This window comes from Theropithecus gelada, chromosome 8, assembly GCF_003255815.1.
Source record: "Theropithecus gelada isolate Dixy chromosome 8, Tgel_1.0, whole genome shotgun sequence".
Taxonomy (NCBI): domain Eukaryota; kingdom Metazoa; phylum Chordata; class Mammalia; order Primates; family Cercopithecidae; genus Theropithecus; species Theropithecus gelada.
The window spans coordinates 17,995,984-18,014,420 of NC_037676.1; the positions used below are offsets into that span (position 1 = coordinate 17,995,984).

The 18,437-nt window shown below is 41.0% G+C and overlaps 1 protein-coding gene across 19 annotated transcripts in view; it reads right to left on the reverse strand.

The window, feature by feature from the left end:
* Positions 1 to 18,437, reverse strand: part of CSGALNACT1 (chondroitin sulfate N-acetylgalactosaminyltransferase 1) — a 360,064-nt gene that overhangs the window by 18,456 nt on the left and 323,171 nt on the right. The gene's annotated exons all lie outside the window — the stretch shown is intronic.

Below are 18,437 nucleotides of genomic sequence, written 5' to 3' on the forward strand. Positions count from 1 at the left end.
GGCCAGCCCATGAATCTTCCTGAACCTCAGTTGCCTCATCTGCCAAATAGGTGTAGTAATATCTTCCCTCACTATCCCACAGGGTTATTAGTGAGATAAACAGTGCCAAGAGGATACAGCACTCTGTACGCTTCAGCTATTGCTGTGATTACCATGGGCAAGGATTCCCAGGCCCCAGGCCGTGAAGCCAGGATGTTTCTTGCATTCGTTCTTTCCCAGGGACAGCAGAATGTTCTGAAATGGGGCACGTCTTGAGCTAACATTCCACGAATTCATTCCATGCCCAGTGGGACAGGTGTTGTCTTCTACCAGAAAATACTAGAGAACCACCTTCAGCCCTCTTTCAGCCTAGCAAATCCCTTTTTCTGTCTATGACACCCTTCTTTTCCTAATGGCTTCCTCTCCTCTCACACTCCCCGTCATGCCAGCTATCTGGCCTATCCCCATGCCCCAACTTCTCTCTACTCTTTCTTTCCAAAAGGTACAGAAACTCATTTCTAATTTGTAAAGTTTACATTTCAAGTACCTATCTTGGGTAAAGGCCACACAAATATAGAGTCATAAACTTTTAAAATGCTAAGTTGTGTTTTTATCTGGAATTGAATCAGTAAAACTGGTTCTGCCACTCCCTCCTTGACTCATCTTCTTCTTTTGGATCTTGGAGTGAGCTTGGTTTTTTATCTTAGGGATCAGTGGGCCTATGTTAGAGTTTGATGCCAAACATGCCTTTCAGATTTAGATCAAGGTAGGAGGCCTTATGATGGGTAGAGCACTGGTCTAGGAGTCTGGAAACCTGGATCCAGGGCTAAAACCATGCCTGGGTCCCTCCTAAGTGTTCAATAGATGTTTTAGAATGACTGCATGAATGTACGAATGATTCTAAACCTAGCTGTGTCTCTGATGGATTTGAGACAAGTCACTCTACCCCCTTCGTCTCTGTTTCCAGGTACAAAATCCAGTGGTTATAGAGCTCAAATACCCTATTACACGCTAAGATGCTATTCTTCTTTGGTTAAAACAATTTACTTTGCATATGTACATTATATATACTTGTATGTAATACACTTTTTGTTTTAGAGACAGGAACTTGCTCTGTCACCCAGGCTGGAGTGCAGTGGCATGATCATAGCTCACTATAGCCTCAAACTCCTGGGCTCAAGCAATCCTCCTCTCTCAGCCTCCCAAGTAGCTGGGACTACAGGTGCAGGCCACCATGCCCAACTAATTCTTAATTTTTTTTTTATAGAGACAGAGTCTCATTTTGTTGCCCAACTCTTGGCTTCATGTAGTCCTCTTGCCTCAGCCTCCCCAAGTGCTAGGATTACAGGCATGAGACACCACACCTGGCCAAGACTCTCTTTTCCTATGATCCCGCATTCACTTCAGCACCACTCCACATTTGCAGCGATTCTCCTCTTTCAGAACTTTATCTTGAGTCTTTTCTCTGGGTGGGTGCCCCCAGTGCACATGTTCCGTGTGTTGCATTGAAGTTATGCTCCAAAACCTTTTCAGTACTAGGTATGGCACTAGTCAAGGACAGCGCTATCCTCCCATCTCCAAAGACATTCAGATGGTGTGAGGTCACTGCAAGCACCTTCATGTCTCTTAGAGGTATCTGCAGCCCCAGCTCCTGTAAGTCAGGAGAACCCATTTCTCCCTTCCTGGTTTGGTCAGTTTCCAGGAAAGTTTTACCCATGGGAGATGCCTGGATTTTTACCTGTTCATCTAAAGGCATCTCATCCTGGAGTCCACCTTGCTTTAATTTTCTGTGTATTTAATATATACAGCCAGTAGTCAGTCTCTTTCTTCGTCATTTCCAGGTTTTCATCTTTGGGACCTCCTCCTCCCCATTATACAGAGATATCTACTAACTTTCAGAGTACAAACACAATGTATGAGCAAGTCCTTCCTCACTCAGGTTGTACCTGACTCATAATTCAGGTACCTCCTCCGTGAGGGTTTCCAGGATCTACTGTATGGGAGTTCAACTATAAAAATACCTGAACAGTAGCAAGTGCTTTTGCCAAGGGAAGAAGAATATAGGTTCTTAATAGGCTGCATTAAATGAGCTGCAACATCAAGAATCTCCCCCTTGAACAGGTTACAGTCCATTTGTATAGATAGGTCAAATATTTACAAAAGTTAAATCATGTTGAGTAATTAAATAAGAATACAAGACAGCGTTAGAAACTGAGGTAACAGCATCAAAGAAATGATGAGTCTACGGGTGACTGATTAATTGCCGAGTGAACGGTAGAGATAGTGCTACAAATTTAGAGGAGAGAGTGGTAATTAGGTGGTGTGCATGCTTACACAATGCACAAGTTAATCTAGTTTATTCTGTGCATGAATCCCCTAACCCTGGCTTGAGCTGTTGCTAATAAATGCTGTTCCCTCCTCTGCTGCAACAGAAGACTGGGTACAGGATGGGCTTCCTGTCAAAGTCATGGGAAAAGGGGTGGGAAGAACTCATGGTACCTAGTGTTTGACATGACCTTCATTTGGAAGAACTTTTTTTTTAAGTCTTAAAACATAAATCCCTATGCTTCTATGATGTGTTGCTTCTAGAGAAAGAAAATTCAGGCAAATGGATGCTGGGGAACGCTTTGTATAGCCTAATGCAAAAGGCAATTTGTTTCCTTTCCTTTCTCTTCCTACAAGGGTAAGACAATGCATGTTATATCCATGGCGATACCCAATCTGAATATGCATTTCAAATTCACTTTGTGTGTCCACAGGCTGCACAGAAAGCCCTGGGAAGTGGTACCCAGCTCTGTCCACGCACTGTTTCCATGTGGACCATACGGGGGCCAGTGTACACGCACACACAGCACCAGACACCTCTGCTCGCCTGTTCTCCCTGCCCCACGCAGGGAGATCTGCCCTGATCTAGCTTTGCCTGGGACTTTCATCCACCCTGATCAACACTGGCCAGAAGGCAACATTGCTGGCTTAGCAGTATGGGTCCATGTTAGAGCTGCTGTGAAGCCCTGACCACTTACCAGGCCCTGATGAGAGAGCAGAATATGAGTGTGCACAGAAGGCAGGGTGGGGACAGAGTCACTGCTGGCTTGGGAAGCACCATCAGGCAGTCACAGACACTGGAGAGGGCCCAGAGCGCTAACTCTGTCATCCATCCATGCTTCCCAGGGTGGCTGCCAGGTCATTATGCTCAGCTAGGGGTCTGTCTGATGATGAATCATGGTACCACTTTCCTTCCGGATTCCTCAACCCAAGGCTTTTTTCCAATAAGCCAGTGATCTGAAAGAACCCCTCCATGTCCTCTCTTGCCATCAGGAAGAGCCTCTGATAATTACCAAGCGCCCTCTGCCAAGAAAGAGGACTGAGCTGAAAAAACTATGAAAACAATCAAGACAACTTCCTGTCTTTGCCAAACCTCCTGGGCCTAGAAGTGGGGCAGCCTCCTCATCTGAAACTTATCAGTACCGGCCATGTGGGCTCCGGAAGAGGATAAGACAAGATGAAGAGGAATTGGCTTCTACAAGTAGTCAGCCCCTTATCAATGCACCATATCCTCATTTTGAAACAGTGCTCATTGGGCAGGGACTCCATCACTAGACTAAAGTGCCCCCTGCTCAACAGTGCATTAAAAGGCAGCAGAGCCATTCAAACACAATGAACCATTTCAACTCTCATCACTGATGTGCCCTACGAAGTGTGATGGTGTGGTTGGGGAAGGTGCACACCATGGCCACGAGGCTACAGCCCCCAAATGCAGACTACAGTGGTTCCCAGGCAGGCATGCTACTTTATCCTCTCTCCTGCTTCCCCCTCAAGTGACCAGCTGGGAGTAGATGGTTACGGTTGTGAAAGAAAAATATCATTTCAAGACCCCAAATTCAACATGAAAAAGGGAAAATTAAGCTTGAGAACTGAGTCACCAAGACTGTTCTCCTAGCCAGGCGCAGTGGCTCATGCTTGTAATTCTAGCACTCTAGGAGGCCAAGATGGGGAGATCACTTGAGATCAGGAGTTCAAGACCAGCCTGACCAACATGGTGAAACCCCATCTCTATTAGAAATACGAAATTAGCCAGGCGTGGTGATGGGCACCTGTAATCCCCACCACTCAGGAGGCTGAGGCAGGAGAATTGCTTGAATCTAGGAAATGAAGGTTGCTGTGAGCTGAGATCATGCCATTTCACTCTAACCTGGGCAAAAGAGCCACATTCCATCTCAAAAACACAAAGAAACACAAAAACTATTTTCCTGCTGTTCACTGACAGAAGCTGTAACTTCATAACCCCATGTCACAGTCTCATTTTCTTGACTCCCTCCTTTCACGTGTGTTCATTTTGTAGATTTACTGAGCATGAGGCAATGCAGAATCCATTTGTTCCTCTGTTCCCCCTTTTCACATGTAAAACAGAGAATTACTGAGGCTAATCAGAGCCTCACAAGAGGGGAAGCATCAACCTCACTGCCTGCTCTCCATCCATTTGTTCCTCCTCCTCATAGTTCCTTCCCCTTTAAATACCCAAGTGGACAAAACCCTCTTTGGAAAAATGCAGAGGTTGCAGATGCTCCTGTGGCTTGTGATTTTCCTAGGTGCATCCTCAACCTTGGCTAAATAACACTCGGATAGACTGAGCCTTCCCTCAGTCCCTTTTTGGTTTATAGAACAGACAACTCACCAAGGTATGGGCATGGCTGTGGCCTCCTATCTTCTCACTGTTCTCTTCCCCAAACGCGTGTTCTGCATCTACTCCTGGGAACATCACTGTCGTTAAGGCCCATGTCAAGCATCACCGCCCCTCCTGTGCCTCGCCACAAACTCGTAGTGCACACTCTGAGCTCCCAACATTTGACTCAGTCCTGCCTTTGTCCCTGTGTCCTGGTGCCTTCAAGTGCCTTTGCTTGCACAGGTCTGTATGAGCTGCTCTAGCAGACTCCACACCCTTCAAGGACAGCAATTGCCTTACTTTTTTTCTGCCTTCGGAGATTATCCAGCACTGTGCAATAAACGGCACACACAGGGTGACCAACATACACTGCACGAATCAAGAGCTGAATAAATGGAAAACACAGGCACGTTTCAGATTTGTCCTGAAGATCTGAAGGGGGGTGCTGCATGGAGATGCCTCCCTGTCAAAGAAAGCTCAGCCCACTCAGATGGGCACCAGAGAAACTCCTCCGTTGTGTATATACCCACCTCCAACATCAGAAAGAGGCTGTGACCAATGGATTCTGAAGGACAGGCACAAACCCAAGCTTTTAAGAAGATGAAAAATATGTAAATAACAGAAAAGACATGAGAAAAAGACAATGCAATATGGTTCAAACTATTGAAGTTACTCATACAAAGAAATATAATGTTTAGTGTTGCCCTACAGTAATGGCAAAGAAATGTGCATTCATCATGGTAGGATGGGGGCACTACCTTTTATATTACATGATTTCCTGTTATGAAACTGAACGTGCAGCTTCTCTAAGATCACATAATTTGTTCATAATTATTTCTTCTTTTCTTGAATTGTATTATCAACTGACAAAATTCTTCCATTTCCCACTCAATTCCTGTTTTTGTATAATAAATCTGGCGCATGGAGACTCCTCTAAGTTACAAAGTCATTTTTATAGAGGTTATAATGACCTGAGAAAGCTACTGTTTGTACCGGAGATTTAATTTCCCTAATTGACTTGCATTTCCCAAAATTGCTGGATTAAAAACGATAGATCTTCCTGTCTAGTATGATTTACTCTAATATAGACTTTTCCCCACAACTGCAAGGATAGTCGCTTAAAGTAACGCTTCTCACGATAGCCCTTCATTTAAAAAAATCTTTAAAAATTTACATAGAAAACTAGTATTATATCCAATGTATGATTTTAAATCTCACAGCTCTAAATACTGAAATCACTTATGAGTTCTACTTCTTGAAGATATTGGAATACAGTGAAGAATTTAGAGCTGAACATGTTATCCAATTTTTCACAGTAGGCACTTTAAATGATTGATTTAGAATTGCCTAGATTCTGAGCTTCTTTAAGCCTGTTTTAGCAAGTTTCTTTAGGAACTTCATTTTTGCCTTTCCTTTGGTTCTAAAACTTCATGTCAGCATGAGGCACAGTTCATTAAGAAGAGCAAATGAATGTCTCTGAGTCTCAGAATGGTCACAATGCAGGCATCAGCTGAGGAGTATTCACCATCTTCCAGGCTACATCCTCAGATTGTCTTTTCTTTCTCACTGAATGCATGTAATTTTGTTTTGTTTGCTTGTGTTTTAAATCGAGAAATCAAAGCCAGCTTTAGCAGGTACCAAACAAATTTGCTGATGCACAGAAAAATGGTGAGATTTAAACATCTGACATGAGGCCTCCAGCATGGAGTTTCCTTAGAAAACTAGGGGGTGGTAGCCGGGCACAGTGGCTCACGCCTGTAATCCCAGCACTTTGGGAGGCCGAGGCGGGTAGATCATGAGGTCAGGAGATTGAGGCCATCCTGGCTAATACGGTGAAACCCCATCTCTACTAAAAATACAAAAAATTAGCCGGATGTGGTGGCGGGCGCCTGTAGTCCTAGCTACTTGGGAGGGTGAGGCAGGAGAATGGCGTGAACCCAGGGGGCGAAGCTTGCAGTGAGCCGAGACTGTGCCACTGCACTCCAGCCTGGGCGACACAGCAAGACTCTATCTCAAAAAAAAAAAAAAAAGAAAGAAAAGAAAATTCGGGGGTGGCAATCTGAACACCATATCAAGTCCTCTTGCACCTTTGCCACAGGGAAGTGTGAGTGACTGCGCACAAGGCAAGTGTAGAAGGGAAGCCTCCTCCCTAATCAGTGAATCCCCCTGTGCCCCAGGTGAGGAAAGCAGTCTCATCATAGGTGTAGGACAACACACATAGAGAACCTGGGTAGAGGCTCGAGGCTGCTACCTCACGAGGGCACAATCCTTCCTCCTTCTCCTGTGGATCCCCTGCAGGTGGCCTCCATCCTTAGACTTAGCTCATTGCATGTGCCGTTTCTCCTTGCTCTGTAAAGTCTGGATGGATAATTCCTAGCTCCTGTCTTGCCCTGCACCCTGAGGCATCCATCCCTTTGTTTCCCACCCAACACCCGAAGGTACAATAGCATCGGAGTCTGTATTAGACTGTTTTCACACTGCTAATAAAGACATATCCAAGACTGGGTAATTTCTAAAGGAAAGAAGTTAACTGCCTCACAGTTCCATGTGGCTGGGGAAGCCTCACAATCATGGTGGAAGGCAAAGGAGGAGCAAAGTCATGTCTTACATGGCGGCAGATGAGAAGGAATGAGAACCAAGCAAAAGAGGTTTCCCCTTGTAAAACCATCAGATCTCATGAGACTTATTCACTACCATGAGAACAGTGTGGGGGAAAATGCCCCCCATGATTAAATTCTCTCTCACCAGGTACCTCCTACAACACGTGAGAATTATGGGAGCTACAATTCAAGATGAGACTTGGGTGGGGACACAGCCAAACCATATCAGAGACTTTCCTCAAAAAGCCTGGAGCAAGCTGCCCTACATAGGGACTGGCAAATAGTGGATACTGCGCTTTTACATCATTAAGTACAATGCTTCTTTTATGTCTTAAATAAACTAATGTAAAGCAGCATGTTCAATTTCGTTCCACAGAGGAAAAGTATGCCTGGCTCTGCAGAGGTCACAAGGCGTGTGAGACATTGATTAGGACAAAAAACCCTTCTAATTTAAGACATGATGTGTGTGTGTGTGTGTGTGTGTGTGTGTGTGTATGCATGCATGTGTATTTATATGTATACTTTTTATTGAGTTAAAATTCACACAACATAAAATATTGAAGTGTATAAATCAGTGTCATTTACTACATTCACAATGCTGTAAACCATCACCTCTTTCTAGTTACAAAATGTTTTCATCACCCCAAAAGGAAGTCCTATACCCATGAAACAGTCACTTCCAATCCCCTCATATCCCTAGCCCCTGGCAACTGTTAATCTACTTTCTGTCTTCATGAATTTATGTATAAAGAATATTTCCTATAAATGGGCTTATACATTATCAACTTTTTTTGTTGTTGTTTTTCTTTTGAGACAAAGTCTCACTCTGTCACCCAGGCTGGAGTACAGTGGTGCAATCTTGGCTCACTGCAACCTCCACCTTCCGGTTTCAAGCGATTCTCCTGCCTCAGCCTCCCAAGTACCTGGGATTACAGGTGTGAGCCACCACACCCAGCTAATTTTTATATTTTCAGTAGATACGGGGTTTCACCATGTTGGCCAGGCTGATCTCAAACTCCTGACCTCAAGTGATCTGCCTGCCTCGGCCTCCCAAAGAGCTGGGATTACAGGCATGAGCCACTGCATCTGGCCATTATTGACCTTTTATACCTGGCTAGTTTCATTTATCATAATGTTTTTAAGGTTCATCCCATTGTAGCATATATTAGTACTTCACTCTCTTTATGCCTGAATAATATTCCATTGTATGACTATGTCATATTTTGCTTTTCATTCATCAGCTGGTGGATATTTGAGTTGTTTCTACCTTTTGGATATTGTGAATAATGCAGCTAGGAACATTCATGTACAGTTATTTGTTTCAATACTTATTTTCTGTTCTTTTGGGTATATAGCTGGGACCAGAACTGCTGGGTCAGATAATAATACTATGTTTAACCATGTAAGGAACTGCCACACTGTTTTCCACAGTGGCTATCCCATTTTTCATTTGCAAAAGCAATAGACAAGAGTTCCAATTTCTCTGCCTCCTCAGAGACACTTGTGATTGACTTGTGGATTACAGCCATCCTGGTGGGTGTGGTTTGCATTGTAGGTTTGATTTGCGTTTTTCTAGTGACTAATGATGTTGACCATCTTGTCCTATGCTTATTGGCCACTTGTGTATCATCTTTGGAGAAATGTACATCCAAGTCTTTTGTTCATTTTTAAATTGGGTTATTTGTCTTTTTACTGTTAAATTCTCTCTCTAGTTATTGAATATAGACCCTTATGAGATTACAATTTGTAAACATTTTATCCCATTATATAAGCTGTCTTTTCACTTTTATGGTAGCATAAAAGTTTTTAATTTTGATAAAGTTCAATTTATCTGCTTATTCTCTAGTTGCTAGGGTTTAAAAGTCACATCTAAGAAATCACTGCCTAATTCAAGGTCATGAAGACTTACACCTATGTTTTCTCCTAGAACTTTGATAATTATTTAAGTCTTTGATCCATTTTGACCTCGTTTTGTATATATGGTGGATGTATACCTATGAACTACAGAAAGCAACTTTCATTCTCTGCACATAAATATCCAGTCATCCCAAAACCATTCTTAAAAAGATGATTCTTTCCCCCATATGATGGTCTGGCACCCTTGTTAAAAATCAAATGACCATAAATGTATAGGTTTATTTCTGAACTCTGCTTTCCATCCATTGATCTATATGTATATTTTTATATCAGTAGCAAAGTTTTAATACTGTAATTTTATAGTAAGTTTTGAAATTGAGAGTATGAGTCCTCCAATTTTGTTCTCTTAAGATTGTTCTGGTTATCTTGGGCTCTTGCATTTCCATGTGAGTTTTAGAATCAGCTTGTCCATTTCTACAAAGAAAGTCATCTTGGATTTTAATAGGGATTGTACTGAAACTACAGATCAATTGAATGAGTACTGTCATCTGAAGAATATTAATGAACATGAGATGTCTTTCCATTTATTTAGGCCTTCTTTAATTCCTTTCAAAGTTGTGTTGTAGTTTTCAGCATAAAATTCTTGCACATTTTTGTTACATTCATGTCTATGTTTTTAAACCTTTTTTATATTACTATGAAAATTGTTTTCTTAATTTCATTTTCAGATTGCTTATCACTCATGTGTAGAAATAAAATTAACCTTTGTATATTGATATTGTACCTCACAACTTTACTGAATTTGTTATTAGCTCTAATAGTTTTGTGGATGCCTTGTAATTTTCTATATAGAAGATTATATCACCTGTGAATAGCATTTACTTTTTCCTTTCCAATGTGGATGACTGTTATTTCTTTTTCTTATCCAACTGTCCTGGCTAGAACACCCAGTACAATATTGAATAGTAGTGAAAGCAGACACCTTTGTCTTGTTCTTGATCTTATGGGGAGAACATTCAGTATTTCACCATTAAGTATGATGTTTTTCATAGATGGTTTTTTTTGTATGTGTCCTTTATCAGGTTAAAGTTTCTCTTCTAGTCCTAGTTTGAGGATTTTTATCATAAAAGGATGTTAGATTTTTAACAAATGCTTTTCCTATGCATATTGAGATGGTCATGTGATTTTTGCCCTTGAGTCTATTAATATGGCATATTTCATTGATTTTTGTATATTGAGCCAACCTTGCATTCTTGAGAAAAAATCACAGTAATAGCATATAATTTTTTTAAATGTTGTTGGATTCAGTTTGCTAGTGTTTCGTTGAGGGTTTTGCATTTATATTCATAGGGATACTGGTCTATAGTTTTCTTTCCTTGTTCTGTCTTTGTCTAGTTAGGTTATAAGGGTAATTCTGGCCTCAAAAAATACGTTGGAAAGTGTTCTCTCCTCTTCTAATTTTTTTGAAAGGGTTTTTGACACACTAGTGCTAATTCTTTAGACACTTGGTAGAAATCAGCAGTGAAGCCAGGGCTTTTCTCTGTGGAGAGTTCTTTTTTTTTTTTTAATTAAATCAATCCATTTGCTTGTTACAAGTCCAGTCAGATTTTCTATTCCTCTGTTCCCTCTCCATTCTTGTGCTGTTGTTGTATTAATATTACATCTTTGTGCACTGTGTGCCCATCAACACAGATTTATAATTTTTTTGTATGCAGCTATCTTTTAAATCAGCACAAAAAAAGAGTCACAAACAAAAATACATTTTATATTTGCCTATATAGTTACTTCAATGGCAATCTTTATGTCTTCAAGTGGATTTGTCTAGTGTCCTTTCATGTCCGCCCCAAGGACTCCTTTTAGTATGTCATACAGGGCATGTTTATTAGTGATTAAGTCTCTTCATTTGTTTATGTGGGAATGTCCTAATTTTGCCTTCATTTGTATGGAATGGTTTTGCTGATAATAGAATTATTAGTTGAAGTCTTTTTCTCATGTTGAATATGTCATCCCACTTTCTGGCCTCCATTGTTTCTAATGAGAATTCAGCTACTAATCTTATCAAGGATCCATCGTATTGGATGAGTTGCTTCTCTTTCTCTGTCTTTGAATTTCCAAAATGTGATTAAAAGTTTAATGTGGATTTATTTGAATGTATTCTATTTGGAGTTGATTATTAAATATGTAGATTAATGTTTTCCATCAAATTTGAGAAATTTTTGGCCATTATTTCTTCAAATATTTTTATGCCCCCTTCTCTATCCCCTTCTTGACTCCCATTATTCATATGTTTGTATGCTTGATAGTATCCCATGAATCTCAGGTTTGTTCATTTTGTTCATTCTTTTTTCTGTTTCTTCGGAGACTGAGTCATTGCAGTTGGCTTATCTTGAAGTTCGTCAATTATTTCTTTTGCTTCTTCAAACCTGCTGTTAAGCCTCCTCTTCCTTATTAATTTTTCATTTTTGTTATTGTACTTTTCAACACTAGGATTTCTATTTGGTTCTTTTAAATAGTTTCTACTTCCTTGTTGATATTCTCTACTTAGTATAACATGTTTTTCATATACTTCGGTTCTTTAAATGTGATTTATTTTACTTTTGTGAACATACTTAATGCAACTGATTAAAAATTTTTGTCTATTAAGTCAAACATCTGAGCTTCCACAAGGACAAGTTCTAAAGACCGATTTTTTACTTCTTGTGGATGAGCCTTAGTTTCTTCACATGCCTCATCATTTTTGCTAACAATTGAACATTTAAAAAAATGTATTATGGCAAGCCTAGAAATTAGAATCTCCTCCTTCCCCCAGGTTTGTTGTTGTTTGTTTAGTGACTTTTTTGAACGAATTCTGTAAAGTTTCAGTTCTCTGTTGTGTGACCACTTAATGGTCAGCTAATGAGTGGACAACAATTTCCTTAAATGGCTGGAACCAGTAAGTCTTTCTGATTTTGCTGAGGTATTCTGTTTGCTTATTGGGATATACCTTCAACACTCAGCCGGCAGTCAATGACTTATTTATCCTTTACTTCTTGCATCCACAGAGACTGAAGGTCTAGAGATGTACATGGTCCTTAGGTTTTCGGGAATGTGCTGGAGCTTTCCAAAGGCCCTATGAATACCTAATCTCCCAGACTTTCCTTTTAAGCTTTTTGATTAGTCTATTGTTTGCCCCAACTCTTAACCACTGTCTCAGGCAGCCACAAAGTTAAACACTTCCTATAATTGTTTTAGACAAATGCTCTCCCCGAAGAAAATACTTTCTGCATTGGAAGAGCTCTGAGTCAGGTCACAAAAAGACAATCTTGTGAGTGGTGTCTTCCAAGGAACCTCCAGACAGTTCAAACAGTGACAACTCTCCGGTTGTGATGCTTTAAAGCAAGCTTGTCCAACCCACGTGGCCCAGGACGGCTTTGAACGCAGCTCAACACAACTTCATAAACTTTCCTTAAACATTATGATATTTTATTTTTAGCTCTTCAGGTATCATTAGTTTTAATATATTTTACGTGTGGCCCAACACAATTCTTTCAATGTGGCCCGAGAAGTCAAAACATTGGACAGCCCTGCTTTAAAGGATCTCTAACCCCATTTTGTTCCACCACTGGCTGCCAGGCTGTGGTGATCACTGTGCTTGTGGGTTGTTGGATTTCCAGGTTACCAGAGAGCTAGAGTTGGGGATGGGAATAGGGCAAGTTGAACCTCCACAAAGCTCCCTTTCACACCAAAATTCATCCATGTTTCTTGGATAAATGCTCTCCAGATTGCTGGAAACTTTGGTTAATTTCTAGAGTTCTGAGAAAAGTGATTCTATTTTTTTCCAATTTTCTTACTGCTTCTGTGGAGAGGAGTATTTGCACAGGTCTTTACTCCATTTTCACTGCTCTGACTCTTCTTTTAAACAGTGCATTCTATTCCACTGCATGTACTAATATCATTTCATTGTTTTTCACAATGTATCTTCTCCACATTTTTATCTGGAGAAATTCTAAACCTTCAGAAAAGCCATGAGAATAGTATAATAAGTGCCCACACACCCTTGGCTAGATTCACTAAGTGTTAACATTTTGCCATATTTGCTTTTTTTCTCTCTCTGAAGCATTTAAGAGTTAGTTTCAGACATCAAGGCAACTTCACCTTTGAAGACATGTATCTCCCAAGAAGCAAGATACTTTTCTGGTTCATTAGAAAAATATAATAATCATACGCAGGAAATTAACATGTTTACAACAACATAATTTATATGGCGTATTCAAATCCCCAGTAAACAATTCAGAATGCAGGCACATCTCCATAAAGAGTTGGCACACCAAGCAGAATCATGCTTAGCTCAGCCTCTGGCAAATGCCAGGTGAGATGGTCAGAGGCCTGAGATACTGCCGTCATCTGCAAGGTACAACTCCCTGCCCCTGTTTCCCAGGGTCTGAGACTAATTATCTGCTTGGGAGGGATCTACTGTGCAGCTTATTTCATTTTAGGAAATGAGATGGTTATCTAAAAATCCTTGTTTAAGAAAAAAAATAAAAGCAAATCAACAATGCTTCTCAAATTTCTGAAAATGAACAAACAAAAATCCTGGAATAAACCATTTCCCCCAGATAAAATCTTCCTGGAGGTATCTGTCAAATCATTTCACAGAGGTGTGAAATGCTGACACAACCACTGGCAAGGGAGGTCCCTGATAATGACAACAACCCTCTCCTAGCATCACATACACTCTTTGGCAGGGCGGTGCCTCATTTCTAGCATCTCAATCTCAGAGATGATTCCTCTGAAGGATGCTTTCATGTCCTTGTGACTGGGCAAAGATAAACTTGCAATGTAGTAAATGTCAACTTACAATGTAGTAAATGTCAATTCATCTACCAGTTACATTAAAAAAACTTTTTCGGCCGGGCACGGTGGCTCACACCTGTAATCCCAGGACTTTGGGAGGCCAAGGCAGGTGGATCACGAGGTCAAGAGATCGGGACCATCCTGGCCAACAAGGTGAAACCCCATCTCTATTAAAAGTACAAAAACTAGCTGGGTGTGGTTGCACGTACCTATAGTCCCAGCTACTTGGGAGGCTGAGGTAGGAGAATTGCTTGAACCCAAGTGGCGGAGGTTGCAGTGAGCTGAGACTGTCCCACTGCAATCCAGCCTGGCAAAAGAGTGAGACTCCGTCTCAAAAAACCAAAACAACAACAACAAAAAATTTCCTATTACATAGCTCCAAGCAAGCACCTAAAGCAGTATTTCTTACAGTAAGGTCCATTAACCACCCACATCAGCTTCATATGTGGAACTAGTTCAGTGATGGTTCCCAGGCTTCATCTCAGGCCCATTGATTCAGGATTGCTGAGCCTGGGTTAAAGGAATCTGCATTTTGAAAAGCACCACAGGTTATTCCAAGGTATGTTTATACTGAAGAACCACTGAGCTAATCTGAGATTAACTGAAGCTTGGAAAAATCTAGAGAATAAGAATCAGATATTGAGAACCGATTTGTACTTCTGTCTATGGTAGTAGCTTTTAAACATTTTGACCATGATCCTTACAAAGGAATATATTACACATCCTGATGCAGCACACACACACACGCACACACACTGAAATTAAACTTTCATGAAAGAATATCTATCCTTACTACTTGTGATTCACTCTGATATTTTCTATCCTATTCTACTTCACTTTTAAAAAACTGGACATAAGCCACAAAATCGATTTCACAACCCTCTAATAAATCACAAACTGGAGTTTGCAGAACACTGATCTATAGCAATCAACTGCAATGCAAAGCTCAATTGAGTAAGAATAAACCTAGGGAGAGAGAGTGTAAAATATTGCATACTGGTCACTAAACAAGATTTTTAAAAAGATATTAAAGTACATGCATTTAACTGGATTTACAACAGCTTAATCACAATACTGATTTCCAAATAACATAAATTTCACTGAGTGTGACTATAAATCTTACTACTTTCAACTAACAACTATGGGTTTTAGGAGCGAGCATATTAGAGTGAAAATGTGGTGGTATGCTAACACTATGAGTGTGGAACTTAACACGAGGCTCTGATTCTGGCTCTCCCATATGGCAGAGACCACGGCCTGAGTAACATCCTCATTAAGCCTCAGTTTCTTCATCTATGAAGTAGGGCCCACAACAGTGTCTATCTCATCAGGTAATGAATATTAAATACTATAATTTATGCAAGTTATATTATTCAGAAATAAGACACCTCTGAATAAAAGTTTTATTACCTTAAAAATAATTTAAAAATGTTTAAATAAAGTTTCATGTATAAGCTTATATATAGATTACTGTGGGAGGCTGGGTGTAGAGGATCACACCTGTAATCCCAGAGTTTTGGGAGGATGAGACAAGAGGATTGATTGCTCAAGGTCAGGGGTTTGAGACCAGCCTGGGCAACATAGGGAGACACTGTCTTTACAAAACATATATATAAAAATAAGCCAGGCATGGTGGCACATGCTTGTGGTCCCAGTTACTAAAGAGGCTAAGTTGGGAAGACCACGTGAGCTCAGGAGTTGGAGGCTGCAATAAGGTATGATCACACCACTGCACTCTAGTCTGGGTGACAGAGCGAGACCTTGTCTCAAAAAGAAACAAAATATATTACTATGTGCACAAATTACTATATACCTGGCATTATTTTTCTCTTGATGAACAAACCTTGAACATTTTCTCTGCATGGTGTCATGCTAAGTGCTGGAATTAAGGAGTCACAAGACATAGTACTACTTATTGAGCAGCTTATAATCTAGTTGCAAAATTAGGACAACAGGAAGAAATCTAAATCATCAAATCACGCACCAAGTGCCAGATATAAGAGGTGTAGAAAGTGAGTACAGTTGGAATTCAGAGCGTAAAGGACTGGGAGTCAGAAAGAGCTCCAGAGGTGGGAACTTAGGTGGGGAGTGATGGAGGTTGAGGTTTGAGTTATCAAAAAGGAGGGTGGAAGGAACCCCCAAAAGAGGAGAATAATGGGAGTGAAGACAAACATCAAATTCTGCTCCCAGTTTGGCTGGGGAGCAGTAAGTCGTAAAGACAGGATTAAAAGCAACAGCCCGTCTGGGGACAAGGCTAAGGCAGTGGGGGAGGTAGGAAGATTGATCTGGAAGGTGGAGTGTGGTATGGTAGAGTGAAGTCAACTCAGGCTGGCTGCAGAGGTCTGGGCATTCCTAGGAGAGGTGGCCTGACCAGCAACACCCTAAGAGAAGGCAAGACATGGCCCAAAGCATCAGTGACATCAACACTACAGATATCACTGGTTAATAGAATGAGGATATCAACACCGAAAAATTATTTATTTTATTCCCTATGCAACTAGTCAACTAGGTATAGGTATAGGTATATACATATACAACTATATGCATATACCAGGTATAGACATATACATACACAACTTAAGAAGTTCAGGTTAATTTTGCCAAAGTTTACGTAGCGTTACTTTAAACACCAACCAACCTGGTCTCTAGCATGAAGCAAACTGGATAGATTGACGACTAGATGTTTGCCAAAGTTGGAGGCAAACCATCTCTACCACTCGAATGATTGTATTTTTCTTACTCAGATTCTATGCATTCTTTGCTCACCAAGCTACCTTCTGGTTGCGAATTCAGCTTGCCAGGTAATTTGATATGGAGAAGAAAGTATCGATGAAAGGATGACCTTAAGTATTCCAGTCACTACAAGCGGTCTAAACTGTCCTTCTACTTACCCATGGGACTCGTGTAAATTTGGTTACCTGTAACCCTCAGCAAACGTCTGGTCCCTCTTTGATGTGCTGGAAATCTGCTATACCCAGGAGGAAGGAGGCTGTCAAGCCTAGCTGCACTTCAGAGTCACCTGGGGAGCTGTTTAAAATCTCTCGGGGTGGGGCAGCCAGCTGGCTGCAGTTGAGGGAGCAGCCCTCAGGCGGACTGCCACCTTCTGGTACAATTATTCTCAACTGTGGCTTCACATTAGAATCCTCTGGGAAACTTTAAAGAACCTATGTCTAGGACTTACACTGACAGAGATGTTAAAACCTACCCACAGGGCAGGGGACATGCATTTACATCATTCACGTTCTTCGTTTCTAAGCAGAGGTGACAACATTGTAATGCACTGGAGTCAAGGAATTTCTATTTCACTTGCATTTAGGATATTCAATTATTTTATTCTATTTGATCTTAGACACGGGCATAGCTTTAAGTTGTTGCTGGTTTTAAACTCTCAACTCACTATCGCTTTAGAGCAGAGATGGACACAATTTGTCTGTAAAGAGGCAGACACTGAACAGTTTAGGCTTTGCGAGTCGCACAGCCTTTGTGGTGACTACTCAGCTGCACAGCTGTAGACAAAGGCAGACACAAATAATATGTAAACAAATGGGCATGTCTGCATTCCAATAAAACTTTACTTACAAAGACGGGTGCAAGACGCAATTTGGCCAGTGAGCTGTAGTTTGCTGATCTCCTGCTTAAGAATGCTTGAACAATTATAACTAGCATTCAGATCTTGGGCCCATTCATACAAAACTAGCAACAAAGCATAAAAAGTACACTCAGTCTTAGAATCTTATCCTTCAACTATCATCCTATTACTATTTACCAGAAACTCAAAACAGAGGGTACTGTTTATATCTGCATTATATGGATCTACTCAGACTATTTCTGCCCCTGAGTACCACTGGCCATACTCAAAGCTTCACTGGCTTAGACACCACCCACCCTGATTACTCAAATCACCCCCCTGCAAACCTCCAGGGCAAACTACAGGCCAGTGTGCAGTGCCATTCCGGCTTCCTTACTGGCAGAAGATGCCATGGGGATTACTTATTCATTTATTTTTATAGGGGAAAAAAATCCATCTCTGCTGCTTTTGAATACATTTATTCCCCATGCAACTGATCAACTAGGTATAAATGTACAACTGAAGGTCTCAAGCTTTCGGTTAAATAATTTGTATTTGACTGAATAAGTTTGATCAAGGATCCTGCCTTGGCCGCCATTTCCGGTTTCCCCTGAATGTCTCAAAATACTTAACGAATGAAAGCCCAAAAGGTGAGACTGTTTGCTAAGTGGATGAGATCTGAGCATAGACTTCACTCTTAGCCTCTGAAGCTATGGCTGAGATGGAGTTCACTGAACAGCTGTGCTCTCCCTAATTCCTACTCTGCAACATAAAGAAGTCCCTGCACCTATGGTGCCAAAAGTGACAACATCCAGTTATGTGGAAGCTCAAAGAAGCCCACGCTCCCCTCACCCTTGATGTGTGCAGTTTATCTCCAACGACAAAGTCATCACCCATGCACACTGAAAACCAGTGTCAGACAGGGTAGTCTTCTGGG